At 40.4% G+C, this 10522-nt stretch overlaps 1 long non-coding RNA gene and 1 pseudogene across 1 annotated transcript; both read left to right on the top strand.

Annotated features, from left to right (window-relative positions):
• The first annotated feature begins 759 nt into the window (after positions 1 to 759).
• LOC108892960 (midkine-like) lies at positions 760 to 3247 on the top strand (annotated as a pseudogene).
• Positions 3248 to 4473: 1226 nt separating this feature from the next.
• On the top strand, positions 4474 to 9501 carry LOC108892961 (uncharacterized). The gene is made up of 4 exons (XR_001962581.2): positions 4474 to 4547; positions 4651 to 4721; positions 8607 to 8769; positions 8859 to 9501. It is a non-coding gene; the product is annotated as an uncharacterized LOC108892961 (long non-coding RNA).
• Positions 9502 to 10522: the final 1021 nt, after the last annotated feature.

Genomic DNA, 10522 nt, shown 5'->3' with positions numbered 1-10522 from the left:
CATGTGACCTGATGGTGCGCTGCAGAGTAACAGTCAGAGCGATGACACTTCAACCTGAGGAGACACGAACGACTGAACCTGAGATTTAATCTTTCGTCTGTGAAAGCAGTTTCTGCAGCTGTTTAATAAATGTAGTGGAGTAAACGTAGAAAGTAACAGGAAGCAGAAATACTCGAAATACTTTTCATAAAAGTATCATTAGTAAAAATGTACTTAAAGTAATAAAAGTGTCCATCATATCTGATAAAGCCCAGATATTCTTACTGATTCATATGATACTGAGATAAATCTAAGAAAGAAGAACAATATTTACAATATTTGCTTCTGAATGTGGAAACAGTTCAGTAAAGAAGTGTAAACAAAACAAAACAAAACAACACGATGGAGAAATTTATTCCTCATATATTTGAATAAGAAAAGTACAGAATTTCAGATATGTATTTGATTTCTGAAAGCAGAGTGTAAATGTTAGTGTGGACTCTGTCTGTCTGTCTGTAAATCAGGATTCTGATGTTTGTTGTTATTATGAGACAAGTTTTTCGAGTCGAGCTTCAGACACCAAACATGTTCAGGTTTTAACTGAGCTGTGAAGAAATCCTCACATTCAGAACAAATTCAACTTTACTGCTAAATATTTTACTAAATCTAATCTTTGTGAATGTTCATGTTACATCGAGTTAAAACCAGGGTGAATCTTTATGTGTCTGGCTGTTTAAAGCTCAGAATATGTGGAGTTCTCAGGTGTTGTTGTGACAGCAGGTGTGTCTCTCTGCTCCTCCTCCAGGTGGTAAACATGATAAGTCCAGGCCGACCTCAGAGTGCTCCGCCGCAGAGACTCAGTACGGGAAATGTGTCCCAGAACAGGGAGACTGTGGAGACGGACTGAGAGAGGCCACCTGTAAAGACCGCAACGACAAGATCCACTGCAAGATCCCCTGCAACTGGAAGAAGGACATCAGTAAGACGCAGACACACACCTGACACACACCCCACACACACACACCTGCAGCAGCAGATTCAGTTGACGTGAAGTTTTTCCAGTTAAGGAAACCGGTTCATTGTACAAAGTGTCAGAGTCAGTTACAAACAGCGACACCCTGCTGGTCAAAGCAGGATGATACACGTGTTCTGACTTCTCAGAGTTCTTAGAGTTTAAGGACTTTTGTTCACTTTGTCCTTAAGGTTTTGGATCTGAATTAATTTCAAATTTAACTTCAAACTGAATTCAGAATAAATTTTGATCCTGATAGATTTCAGACTGGTGGTGAATCCACCTGAACTCAGGTGAAGCAAAGATACAGCGAACAGTTTCTTGAGGCCATCACAGGAACTGCTCCTTTGACTCTGGATTTATCTTCTTAACAAGATCTGATGGACATTTTTTATCTTTGTTTAAATGTGAAAAGCTGCACATTCAGATTTTTATTTCAAAGTTACAGTTAGCGTTTGTTCAGGCTCTTAATTTGAAAGGGAAGGAGTCATCACCTCTTCACCTGTTCAGTGTGTTAAAGGTTTAAATGTCCGTTTCTTTCAGGTGACTGTAAGTATAAGTTTGGGCCGTGGGGGATCCTGCGACGCCGTCACCAACACCAAGAATCGATCAGGAACACTGAAGAGGGCGCTGTTCAATGCCGAGTGCCAAACCACCGTCAAGGTGTCCAAACCCTGCTCCCCCAAAGCCAAGAAAACCAGAGGTGAGAAAACCAGAGGAGAGACCTGAACCTGAAACACTGAAGAGAAAACTGCAGGAAAACCTGGTTCAGAAAATAACTGTTAGTGTCCAGATGAAAACCAGTCTGCTCAGGTTCAATCATCAATGTGACAATTACAGTAAAAAGCAAAAGAAAAAAAGGAAGAAGATTCAAATTTTTAGAATTGAATTCTTACTGGTTAACCAGTGAGCTGTAAAACCTCTGACAGCTAACTAACCAGTGGTCTACTTATCTAATAAAAGCCAAAGTGTTAACTAGTCACACTAGTTGTACCAAATGCTAATGAGGAGGTGGGCAGAAGTGTGTATTGAAGCTTCCCATTGGTTCTCCAGTACAAAATAAAAAAGCCAACCAATCAGAACTCATTGTCATTGTCCTGCCCACTGCATTTGCATGTTGTGCACTCGTTAACCTGTTGGTCTGAGGAACTGAAACTAGTTAACAAGTGGCTGCATGTTGGAGCTTACATGTGAACGAGTCAAGGCAAACTAGTTAATGAGTCAGGCTCAAAATGTTTACAACTAGTAAAAACTCAAGTATCCATTAGTTGCACTGGTTGGTGTCTTTTTTTATACCTTACTTGCTAACTAGTACACATGCTCTTTTACTAGTGAACTAGTCAGGTCCACAAAGAGTCGCTAGTTAACTAGTGACATGGATGTTTTCCTCTCTAGTTAACTCGTAGAGGACATGTTGTCTCAGACCAAACATGAAGACTTTAACTAGTTGAGTCTCGATCAGAGAGATTTAGTTTCAACATGTTGGACTTGTTGTTGCACTTGGTGACAAACTGTAAGTTAGCAGGTGATTGACTTAGTCCCACTGACAGACTGTGGCAGTAACCAGCTTCATATCTACCTGCTGCAGCAGTCAGAGCTTTACTGATGGGAGAGGAAGTGATGTCGTCTGTGACCTGCAGTGAAGAAGAACAGTGTTAATGAAGCTTCATGTTTCTCTTCACAGGGGAGAAGAAGACAAACTAAAGGATGAAAGAAGCAGAAGACGGATGAATTTCTCCTCCTCCAGCTGAACAATCGTCTTCCCTTCTTCATCAAACACAAAAACCGAGAGACTCCTCCAACACACACCAACCACCTTTCACTTTCCTTTGACTTTTATTCTTGTTTTACTGAGTTCTGGTTTGATGTTCTTGTGTTTATTTGGATTAAATGCGGAAAACGTTTTCCAGTGTTCTCCTGTTAGATAATAATGATAATACTGTCCTCATAGGTGATAGTTTAACAGATAGTCCTAAAAGCTTTTACTGTAGCTGAAGTTACATTAACATCCAGCAGAGGTTCTGACCTGCTCTCAGATCTAAACTCCACGTCTAAAACCAGAACTGTTTACAGTTCTGGTTTTAGACGAGTTTGGAATCGTCACCTTTAAAATCTGTAAAAACGTAGGAAGGTTTGGATGGATCTGTAATGACAAAATCTTCTATAAAATCTATTTTTTGAACTATAGATTATTGACGTTGCAAGATGAGACTTGTATAAATGAACAAATTAAATACTGTACATTGTTTTGGTGAAGTTTTGTTTGTTCATTGACTCTCATATAACACAATCAATAAGTGATGAGCACAAGCCTCTGTGTGAAATGACTGTTTTCACTGTCTCTGTTAGAAAGTCAGTCACAGACACAAACAGAACAAAGACGCACAAAACAACCACAAACAGACAAAACAACCATTCACAAACATTCCTGTAAGAGTTGTGGTTTTTACGACCGTCCGTGAACCTTCAACGCATCAACACCTGCGCACTCCAACTTTATCTGATTGTGACGTCAGACACCGGGACGCTCTCAGCTGACGGTGTCAGCCGCGTGATGGCGGGATTTAAACTTAACAGCCAAACTGCCGCTGTGTGAAATGTTATTTAAAGTTAGAGACACCGGGATGATCGCGTCCAACGACAGGAGGAGCGGGAAAACCACGTCAGAAAGGCAAGTGACATCTCTAAGTTAGCGTGACGCTAGTTAGCGTGACGCTAATGCGTCAGGTGTGTTGCTGCAGGTTAGCATCGCTAGCTTTGTAAGGTGTTTGTTTAGAGAAACACGTTTCACTTCACCGCTCTGTGTGAACGCAGGCTGCTGTCATGTCCTGTTCTCATTAAGTTCCCATGTTTAAATCCAAGTTCAGAGTTTAACAAAGGAACAGTCAGAGTGCTCACACAGGAGCTGATTAAATTCAAAAGGTCAAAGTGTCTGACAACATTATGGAAACAGAGATCGAGCTTTTATCAAAGAACAAGAGCATTTTCTTTAACTACAAACGGTATATGTCATCACCAGACTCCATTGACAAAAACAGGGATTTTACAGAGCAGAACACAGGAGCTGCTGGAATACCACTGCCTTCATCTGTTAGTGTATTTGTGTTACTGCGTGACTTTCAGCGGTGGAAGAACTAATCAGATACTTTACTGAAGTAAAAGTACTACGCAGTAACACTAACTATCAGATGGAGGCAGTGGTATTCCAGCAGCCCCTGTTCTGCTCAGTAAAATTCCTGTTTTTGTCAATGAAGTCTGGTAGTAACATATAGTGATGTTTCTTTTTAAAGAAAGATTAAAGAGTCATGCTTTAACCAGTTTAAACAGACGTACTGGCAGTGGAGTGATTAATTCAGATGGTTTATTTACATATAAAGCATCATGCAGTTACTGTACCAGTACTCAGTTTGCTCCTGATGATAAAATCACCTGTATCACCAGCTGACATGGTTTCACAACATCTATTCTCTGTGCAGAAACTCAGTTTGGACTCATTCGAATAAAATTCCCTGCTGTTGGTGTCCCCCCCCCTCCAAAATACCACACAGAGACCAAGGTGAATCTCAGGGTTAGAAAATGACTAAACTGTCCCTGCAGGGCCAGGAAGACTTTGGAGGCTTGAAACTCAACTCACACTTTTTATTTATTTTAATTAACAGGACATTGGCCTCCTGTAAGGTGAAGGATAAAGATACCAGGAGAACTGGGCCCTTTAAAATTCACCCAGAAGGTAAGTGATGCCTGTAAAGTAGCTAAGTTAGCCACAAGTTAGCTTAGCGTTAGCATTACAGTCAATTGCTGTCAGGTGTGTTTGTTCCTGTTAGACTCCAACTTTGTAATGTAACACAGCTGTTTAGAGCAACCTGTTTAATTTTACTGCAGAGCAGCATAAAATGTCCTGTTTTTATCAAGTTTCTAAAATACTATCTGATGTATGTCTGCGCATCTGTTGAACTGTAGTTTTGATTGGCTGCTGCAACCAAGCAATATAGCAGTGCCATGACTGCATACTTTTATTTCCCCATTTGTCCATCCAAGAGGACCAACCATCCATTCATCTACCTGTCGATTAGTCTGTATAATTGGTTTTGATTTTTCCTGGGGAATCTACAAACAAGTCCTGTGGTTTCTTATTAATTATGGCCGCTGTGCCACCCCTTTATTTCCTCTGTCTCACATGCATACAGGCTGATTCTTACACTTCCTATCCACTGTCTTTTTCTAATCAGCCTGTTGTGTATTGAAGGTGTGTTGGCTGCCAAGCCTCTCACAAACACATACATTCACACACATTGATACGAACATTGTGTGTCTGTCTTTGTGTCTTTGCGTGTCTTTGTCTGACGGAATCAGTTTTTTGGACAGACTGTCAGATTAGCTTCATTGGACAGGCGGACTAACAGATCAGAAAACCTATATTGCAAGAAGATTGGGAAAAAAATTAAGTGACAGGCAATAGATACAGAGAAATATGCAAATTTGTATAAGGCTTTGATTAACAATCAAATAGACAAACTTTGCCTGTGCCATGACTGCTTCCATTTCTATCCAATCAGCTTGGATCAGCTTTGGTGCAACAACCTTTTTGTCATGTAGCTCCACAAAACATAAGTATCTCTCTTTGTCTAAGTGTTGTACAAAATCAACTGGACTTGTTTGAGGTTCTTGAAGACCTTTCATCTGAAAGGCTTCTTCAGTTCTGTCCAGTTTTTGTATAGCACTTAGAAATACTATGACCTGGACGACCAAGAATCTTCAAAGAAAAGTGTAATTTTGAAAACAGATCCTGTTTTATTTCAGCTTTTTTACCATGTCCATGCTGTCCTGGCCACCCTCCCTATGTTTCTTTAAGTCTTTGTCTGTCTGTCTCTGTCTTTCTTTGTCTCGATCTGGTTCTGTTTCTTTGTCTTGTCTCTGTCTCTCTTAGTCTCTTGTCTGTCTCTATCTTTCTTTTCTCTTTGTCTCTCTTTTTGTTTCTACCTTTGTCTGCCTCATCTGTCTTGGTATGTCTCTGTCTCCTGTCTTGTCTAAAGTTAAAGAATTGTGCTTTGATTCATTACATTGCCTGTCGGTGTAATTGTGCTGCTGTCGAGATCATCACCACCCAAACTTGTACCTCTGAGAGGATCCGGAAGAAGCTACTTGACACCCAATTTGGGTATATTTGCTTAATGTTTGATTTACTGGTGATGGGTTGATAGCAATTGAAAACCAAATTGATGTGTGAAGTGTACCAAGTTGAGTTACCTGGTATTAACAGGTGTTGTCTTGAAGTGGACACAGAGAAAAGAATTAGAGCTCTTAGACTTTGCTTGCAATTGAAGCCAGATGCTGCAGGGAGAGTACTGGTGTTAGATGAAGTTTTACCATTATTAACAGGGTGAAAATTTATATCTTAACATATTTTGTGAATTTTTCAGAAAATATCTGTAGTGTTAAGTGAGTGATAGCTTGAATGAAGTTGGGCTCAGGATTTCCTTTTGTTTTTACAAAAACCTTGCACTCTACTGTATAGTGTTTGATCTCTCTATGTTTTGATTTGATGTGTCTGAACTGAACATTGGCTGGATGGGTAGCATCTGAACTCCCTCCCCCTCATCTTTCCAACATTGGCTAACAGGTATCTGTGTTGCCCATCATCTGTAACTTTTCAGAATCAACGATCTGACTGACAGACGTCACTACATGTTTAGCCAGTTTGGAGAGTCTTTGGTAAGATGTGGCTGTAGATCACTGATGAAGCAGACAGCACAAAATGCTTGACTCTGATTTGTCCTAATGTTTCAGACTCATCCACACATCACCACAAGTCACTCTACGCATTTTAACTTACACTACTCACAATAAGTTAGGGATATTGTGAGAGACTCAGTGGATGTCATACATACACTTCAGAGATTTTTGGGATAGGGAGGCAATTGTATTGGGGTGATAGACACACCTCATTTTGTGTTTTCCACGTAATGGTCTCACTGTGTACAGTGTGCCTTACATATTGGGGCACTCATGTAAATAACAATATCCCTAACTTATTGTGAGTAGTGTACATTGTTGGACAGTGAGATCTTACGTTCTCTCTGTGTGCACGTCTTGACAGAATCAGCAACAACTGGAGCAATTTTTTGCAGTTTTTCCAAATTCGGCAATCACAACCAGGAATAAGGTAGGACGTCTTTATGCTACAGAGAACAAGGTCAACAGAGTCGACTCGTATTACATAAGAAGGCAAGGCTTTTCTCTCTGTGTGTGAGGAAGTCTGGGCTGTAAGTACAGTTACTGCTGATTCTGTCATAAAGCTGTGCATTTAATGGATAAGTAATGGTGGAGGTATTTAAGAAATTGGAAAACTTAGCCCTAAGAATTTGCATATAGACCATGAACCTTTACTGAGTTGTGTGCCATGGTTGTGCGGTTTCCAAAATCAGACAAAGATCCCTATGTTTTTGTGAATCAGCTGACCATGGTATGCTGTTGTTATAATCTTACTCCAAGACTCATTCTACAATTGGATGCTGACATGTTCTAGGGTCAGATTTGGTGATGTAGAGCAAACTGTAGCTATCCTAGATCAAGGTAATTGGAATGATATGTTTAACATTACCACTTTTAGATTAAATAGGGTCAAACAATTTATGTTGTCTGTATTGTCAATGGTCTACAGCCACATCTTACTAATCATGATAAAACAATGTTGAATCTGGAAGCAGCTGCCTTTGGAGACGGGACAACAGCAGCAGTGAATGTTGGAAAGCTGCATGAAGAGAAAATTAGATCTGGAGAAAATGAAGTGGGATTGTTTGATGTGCAGCCAAACGAGGGTCAGTGCAGAGAGAGGAACTTCAGGGAGGCTACAGAATCAGGAGCAGAGGATGAACTTTATCTAGACAAGTGGGTGATAGCTGGATCCTGTGTAATGAACCAAGAGACTGGGTTGAACTTTGTCCCGACTCTCCAAGCTGGCCAATCGTGGAGTGAAGTCTGTCAGTCAGATTGTTGATTCTGGAAAGTTACAAATGACGGGCAACACAGATACCTGTTGACTGATGTTGGAAAGGTGTGGGGGAGAGTTTCAGATGCTATCCAACCATCCAACATGTAGTTTAGATGTAACAGTTCCTGTTTAGTCGTCTTAGCAGGTTGCTAGCTCTGTGTTTTGGGACTGCAGACAGATGTGTTGAAATTTAAATTAAATATCCAAGTGACAACTAGATGCAGGATCTAGGCAGCACCAACTTTCACACATAAAACCAGCCAACTTGTAATAAGGGCCTCAGTTTGGCACAGGATGGCCTAGGACGTGGGCATGGTGTAGTTTTCTCCGGTATTGTCAGGTCAGCCTCGACACCCAAATCCCATCTGTAGCAAAAAGGCTCAGCTGTGGTACTCACTCCCTGGTTCAGCTCTAACAACTCAGTCCTGTCAATTTAAATCAGATACCAATTGATACCAGTCTTTGAAGTAAGCTTTAGAACACAATGGTGCAATTGGAATGTGCAAACAAAAGAACTTGTGTTCCCGCAGAATTATTCCGCTCGAAGTACTCCGAGGCTTTGTTAGGAGAGTTGATAAATTACAGGAAAAAGAAAACGTCTCATTGTACTTTTTGGATGAATAGTTGCAGGATGCCCAAGCCATATGGATCTGCAGTTTCCTGTGCCTCCAGAAAAATCAATGTGAGATGCTGTGAGCCTGAGGAGTTATATCCTAGAAAGCTGTGAAGAAGAGTAAGGCCAAGCTGCACCAAACACACCTCTGTACCACATGACTCATGTCTTCAGGTGTGTTCTCTCAGATATATATTATCCACTTCTTTGTATTCTTTCCTTGCTCTATATTAACTTATTGTGGTTTTCTTTGTGCGAGTCAGATGTCTGGCCTTCAGGAAGCCAGGAATGCTGAGCTCACCAAGCCCTGCACACTGCTGTGAACTCCAGACCTCTGCAAACCTATCTGTAAAGTGACTTGCCAACTCAAATGCTGATTAAATAGCAACAGTGGCCATTAATGAACAATGTAACCCTCAGTATATCTGCACACTTTTGAACGAACAATGTGCAACTGCAACAGCCACAGATTCGTCCTCCCATGTGTCCCAAACTGTTTGGGAGGATGTTTCTTGCCATCAGACTCAACAATGCCACAGCACCCAGGACTTCCCACCTCCACTGACTGAGACGATCACTCACAGTTTAATTGTCACCATCAGATACCATCATAAGCATTGTACATGTGTATACACACATATCTATTGTATCTATTATTCCTGTTTTCTATAGGTGTTTATGGAAATTTCTTTGATGTTGTGTACATTCACCTGTACTGTGATGTTGGGATGCTGATGTTTTGAAGTAGGTGTTCAGTCCATAAATAATGTTTCATGAGTGCATTTAAAGTCTGTATTGGTATCTGAATTACATGTTTGCTCCCGTGTTGGATATCAAGTAAAATCATTGCTTTTTTCCTAATTTTGTTGGTTGTTTTGTTTTTCCATCATCATGCTGTTTTAGACATAGCCTTTTTGAAATTAACAGTAGTTGTATATTAGTTGTACAAATGTGGATTAGTTGCTGAAGTTTCTGATCATGAGGAAATATTAAGTAGGTGATCATGTGTATTTGTAATTTGGTCACTTCTTATCAGTTTTTTGCTAAAAGTGTTCTCTGCTGGTGGAACCTGAGCAGCTCAGATGAGGGATGAACTACATGAAGATATTTTCTGTCCTCTCAGTTTAAATTCAGTGTCTTCAAAAAGTCCAAAGATGCAAATGCCAGAGAGTTCACAACCTGATTACACACCTGACTCTGAACTGCTGTCTGATCCCAACCTGTAGGAGGCGGCAGTGTGCCAGTAAGAGAAAGAAGAAATCATCATAGTGCAAAGATATGGATCACTGAGATTAATGAATAGGTTGACCAGATGTGAGGAGTGTAGCTGCAGTGTTTGTGAATTCGGGGCATTAGATGATGTTAAGCATCTGTTTATTCTGTTCTGACCTGTTCTGTAGATTAGTTTGAAGTATTTGTCATTGTAAATATATAACTACATCATAACATAATCTGAATGTTCTAGTAAATGTGATGTGATGGAAAACACTGTAGAAATGTGAGTTTAGCTGCAGAGGTAAAAAGACTAAAGTTCAGTTTGATCCTATAACAACAGCAGTAGTGTAAAATGTTCTCTGTTGTCGTCTTCAGGTGTCACAGTCACAGACATCGATGATGATCCACTCAGACTCCTCTGTCAGCTCCAGTTCTACAGATGCCAGGTTCTCCTGCTCAGAGAGGACCGTGGTCGTGTTTGAGGGTAACGTAGGTATCGATTTCACATTAGTTGATGCATTTGTCGAGCTGTTTGAACTGATTTATGACCCGTGTCTAAGTTAACCTAAAGAGTTGGTCAACACCAGAGTGTATGGTAGAGTTTTAGTTTGACAACCAATGTGGCTGTTAATGTTACAGGTTTTTATTTAAAAGTAGTCAACACGAATGAACTTGTCAGCTTTGACATGTTATGCTACATGCTAATACTGAG

The sequence above is a fragment of the Lates calcarifer genome, unplaced genomic scaffold (genome assembly GCF_001640805.2).
Source record: "Lates calcarifer isolate ASB-BC8 unplaced genomic scaffold, TLL_Latcal_v3 _unitig_2590_quiver_3015, whole genome shotgun sequence".
Lineage (NCBI taxonomy): Eukaryota > Metazoa > Chordata > Actinopteri > Centropomidae > Lates > Lates calcarifer.
The sequence above is the reverse complement of the archived record's forward strand: the minus strand, read 5'-3'. Positions and strand labels throughout refer to the sequence as shown.